This window comes from Diadema setosum, chromosome 20 (assembly GCF_964275005.1).
Source record: "Diadema setosum chromosome 20, eeDiaSeto1, whole genome shotgun sequence".
Lineage (NCBI taxonomy): Eukaryota > Metazoa > Echinodermata > Echinoidea > Diadematoida > Diadematidae > Diadema > Diadema setosum.
The window spans coordinates 18,171,982-18,177,289 of record NC_092704.1 but is presented as its reverse complement, the minus strand read 5'-3'; the positions used below and the strand labels follow the sequence as shown (position 1 = coordinate 18,177,289).

Below are 5,308 nucleotides of genomic sequence, written 5' to 3'. Positions count from 1 at the left end.
AAGACGTTATCTCCAACAAATTTGTGCTTTCCATGTGAGTTCTGAAATTACACGAGTTACTTCAATATAAATGCGACGGAGAAAGGCGGCAAATGTATTAGACAGTCTCCAGGACACATGTATGTTGCTTTCAAATGCTCAAGGGTGACGAAATCGACTTCCTCCATAATTTCCTTTTGTTATAACTCACATTCATGTTCCACTTTCGTTAGAGTTGCATCGCATGTCAATGTGTTTGATGAAGAATTTACTTTTCTATTGACCTGTGTCTCATTTTCTGCACACAAATGCATCAGACAGCTCTACATAAAGGCTGACGAAATAAAGACAATCATGACGATATCTTCTTCTGGCTAACTATTATGTTTAGCAATTTCATCAATTCGCACACCGATTGTTTTACTTGTTGTGCGTTAGCAAGAATTTTGTGTTGGAGACAAATATATAGATGGGTTACAAATACATCAGACAGTTTTAACTACAGGTCGACAAGAAACGGAGACAAGGGCCACGAAATACCTTTAGCAAACGATATCCAATATACCAAATCGTTATTCACACTGCACAGGAGTGTATATACTGGTATTCCAGTGCTCAAAAGTATTTGAGGCACTTGAACATCAAGGTTGACGAAAAGTGGCTGTAAGAGTGAAGAAGTCTATTTACCCCACAATATGCTTTGCTTATACGTGACGATTATTTATCACTTTGGTTCCAGTTGAATTCATCTCATTCTGTTTTATTACGAATTTCTTTCAAGTGACCTGGACCCTATTTTATCAAAAAATATAATCGATTTTAAATTTCCTTAACACACGGGCTGCCATAGACTTATAATAGAAATCAACTTTATAATCGATTTTAACTCTTCATAAAACAGGGTCCTGGGCTGTCAAAGAGGTTGTTGATATCTAACATCGAGAAGCAAAATTTAAGAAAAGTGTGCACTTTGATGTAATATCTAAGCATATTTGTTGGCCAAATGGATTTCTTCAAACCTGTTGCCTTTTTAGTTCTTCACCTTCAATTTATAGCAGTTTGATGCATTTCAGGCAGTTAATTCTAATCACTTGTCAGTTGAAGAAAATTCTTCATAAACCACATTGAGAAACTCCCAACTGTAACAAAAGTGGAATATCAATGTAATGTATAAATGAAGTAATTCAATATCCCTTGCCGACTTTTTTTTTCCTTAAATGATACTAGGAGTTACAAAAAAAGACATTTTCCACTTTTGATCCTTAATAGTTCAAAAACTATATGTCAAATAACACTCACATTATGAGCAAGCTGAATAGTGTAGAATTTTGTTGGAGGTAATTTAAAATGATAGCATAAACCAGTTTCACTAAATTCAAAATCTATTTTGAAGTTAGGCTTCATATTTTGCTCTGTTTTCAACCTTCTTTACAAAATTTTCATTTTGCACAGGGTGCAAAATTGGTGTGTAATGGCAGTGTGTGGTTAACACCCTGACAATGGTCCTGAACAATGGTAAGAATTGGAATGCTGTATTACATATTTATGAAGAATTTGCACTGTTACAGCTATTCTTTATTCATCCTGAAATGTAGGTTATACAAGCATATGAAAACATGAGCCTATTTTTTCATTGTGCATGCATTTTACCCGTTACCATGAATTCAGCAGGGCAATCCATCATGAATTATTAATCAAGCATTCACATGCCTTGAAGCAAGAGTCCAGAAGCCTAGTCAGCAGTGATCTGAAAAGGTGGTATTCGTTTCATTCATGTCTTGTTGTTCAGGATCATTGTAAGCACACACTCACATGCACATTATTGGTTCTTGTGTAAAGTTCAATTTTGTACAGAGGGTTCAACTTTGAAAAAAATCTGGAACTAAACGAAATAAAAAAAAAAACGACAACCATGACGATGTCTTCTTCTGGCGAACAATTTTGTCAAGTCGCACGCACCCTTGTTTTACTTCTCAAAGGGGTTTATCAAGAACTTTGTATTGAAGACAAACGCAATTGATAGAAAGCGGGTTACAAATACATCAGACACTTAAACTACGGGATGAAGAAAAACGGCAGGAAGGACGACGAAATCCCTGTAGCAAACGACTATGCAAGTAATATACCAAAAGGTTATGCCAAATTGCACAGGAGTATCTTTACTGACGTTTCTCCCAAAGACTTGTGCTTTGCATTTGAATACTCCGAAATTCGGATGGCAAAGATTTGAGGCCTTTGTGAAATTTACCAAGACTTTATGGACGGATATTTCCCGTGAAAATTTGGATCAACAACTGTCAAAATCTTCCGCTGGGGCAAGAAAGTAGGACGGTACATCGTACAGGAAACGTAGTATTCAGACAATCAGGTATGCAGTACAGCGTCACTAACTAAACGAACAAGGTTTTGACATTTGTGACAAAAGCACATTTCCAAAAAGCAATAGGCAATTCTTGTAAAGCTTAAGAGAGAGGGGAAGGCGATTTCAATTGGTGACATGAAAAAAAAAATCAGAATTATGACTGTAATACACCTGCGGGGTTACAAAACAAGGTGTTCGTTGATTTAATGATGTACTTCTGCAACCGCGGGCGAGAAAACATTAATTCAATGAAAGCCTTCAGATTTTTCCGTACAAACCGACGTGAATGGACGTCGTTACTTGACAAAGAGAGACTGTTTAATGTTTGAGGTTCCGAGAAGTGAAAAATGCCTTCTGAAGTCTAACCTGACTTATGTATCGAAACTTAATGACAACTGCCCTTTCCTATGGCAGAAACGAAAAAGTAAAGTGCCTGAACATGAAGGAGAACCATGGTATTGTAATTGTCCTATTGGCGGTAATACCATTGCCAACAAAATGAAACAAATTTCTGCATCGGCAGGCTGCAGTAGAATATACACAAACCATTGTGTAAGAGCAACATGCATCACCTCACTAGACAGCGCTGGGTTTGAGTCGCGTGACATAATGGCCGTCAGTAGTCATCGTAGTGCAAATTCTCTAAAGCATTACAGCAAAACTGGTATAGAAAGGAAGAGAGAAATGAGCAGTCACTTGTCAAAAAAAAAAACAACTCTGTTGCACATCAGGAACATGAGCGAGAAGAAGAGCGTAGAGCGTAGAACTTCAAAGACATGATCTCTTTGATGTCTGTGTTAGATCTACTGTTGCAGCTGAAGAACATAATCGTCATGATCATATAACAGAGTAAGAGGAAATGTCAATTTCTATTCAGAGTTGTCAGACTCAGAGTCAAACAGACAATCAGGTTCACGAGTATCACTATCGGAGTGTCTCCATAAGACAGAACTCGCCTCGTGTTCGAACACCTCACTTCCATTTCCACAACTGTGAGGTGCATTTCCACAATATTCAAGCAGATGACATTATATTGGAACTTGTACATGAGTTGGTGTTTAGTCTTCACTTCAGTGTTCATCCTGAATTTGGTCAACGTTTGACTTCTGAGCTAAAGGTAGACCCATTTTATAAAACAAATGATGCACAGGATAGAGTATTTGTATATCAATACAAGTATTTCTTGAAAAAGCACTTTACGAGTATAGTGATGTAACTATTTTATATAATACTTGTACCGACGAGAGTACTTTGAGAATATAGTCATATAACGATTTTTGTATATTACTTATAGGAACGAAATCGTCACTATTGCCAGCTACGTGTTTAAATGGAAACTTCGATCATTATACTTTCTTTCGAAATGGATGCTGCTTGTTGTGCGAATACATCAGTCAGTTGTAATTAGAGGGTAAATGAAAAGGAATTTAATGCGTTTTACCAACTTGAATAAATCATAAAATACTAGAACAGGTTCATGACATTAAGTTCCCTTATTTGCGTTATTTGCAGTAAAAACGAAAAAAAAAAATGATTCCTTTAAATAATGCACAAGCATTTTACGATTTGAAGTGCTCTATATTGCAACAAATATAATTCAGAAAAGCAAATTACAAATACGTCAGACGGTTTAACTACATGGTGACGAAAAACGGCGGCAAGTTTCAATGTCAAGTGACTTGTGCTCTGAAAATAGGAAGACGTTGCTGACATCTACCATCGAGAAGGAAAACCTTAGCAAAGTGGTGTCCAATTTTTTAACACATTCTCTTAAATACAAAAGCACTTTAACAGTAGAGTGATATAACGATTTTATATATTACTTATACCCACAATAGTGACGAAATCGATTCAGCCATCAACCGAGTGCATGTTGCACCATTGTCAATACTCTCGAGTGCGCCCCATCTTCACTAACTTACTCTATCCTATGCATCATTTGTATATTAACCTGATATTAACCTGATAACCTGATATCATTATACTACCTCATTTCGAAATGCATCCTTCTTAGTGTGCAAATACATCAGTCAGTTGTAAGTAAAGGGTAACTGAAATTATTCCTTCAATAAGCACAAGTTTTCTACAAGATACGAGATTTCAAATTCGTCATTTTCCGTATGTGTGACGAAAAAATACAATAATGCCGATATCACTTATTTATACCGACAGAAGTGAAATCGACTGTCCATAATTTGCTTTTCTTAACTGGCATCCATCTTCCACTTTGATTAGAGTTACATCTATATCAATTTGTTTGATAAAGATTTTACTTCGACTGACAATTGTTTCACTTTGTGCAGTAAAATGCATCAGACAGCTCTACGTAAAGAGCAACGAAACAAACACATAAATGACGTTATCTTCTGGTCAACTATTATGTTTAGCATTTTCATTAAATCGCACACTGCTTTGTTTTAGCTTTCAAAGTGCGTTATATGAAGAATTTTGTTTTGCAAACAAATATTAAGAGAAGCGAGTTACAAATACATGAGACAGTTTGACTACGTGGTGACGAAAAATGGCGGCAAGTTGCAATGTCAAAGTGAAGTGCTCTCATAATAATAATAATAATAATGATAGTGGCTACTTGTATAGCGCACAGGTCCACTTTTCAGTGCTCATGGCGCTTCAAAAATGAAAAAATATCATATATTTACATGCATATACATATTAAAACATTTCAACAAAGAAGAAAATTGTAAACAAAAGCAAATATATACCAAATAAAGAATACAACATATATCAATTAAGAATACAATATTAATCCAATATTAATGACATACAGCAATTACAGTAATCAGTATGAAAGGAACAGATAAGTTTTAAGTTTGGATTTAAATGACTCTGTAGATGACAGTTCCCCTAACTGAAGAGGTAACTGATTCCACAATTTTGGTTCCATAACGGAAAAAGCACGATCACCTTACCCATGTTTTACTCTGGGTGTTTGGAGTAAGAATGCAT

General features: G+C 35.8%; 1 pseudogene; it reads left to right on the top strand.

The window, feature by feature from the left end:
* The first annotated feature begins 2,547 nt into the window (after positions 1-2,547).
* Positions 2,548-3,121, top strand: LOC140243470 (uncharacterized; annotated as a pseudogene).
* Positions 3,122-5,308: the final 2,187 nt, after the last annotated feature.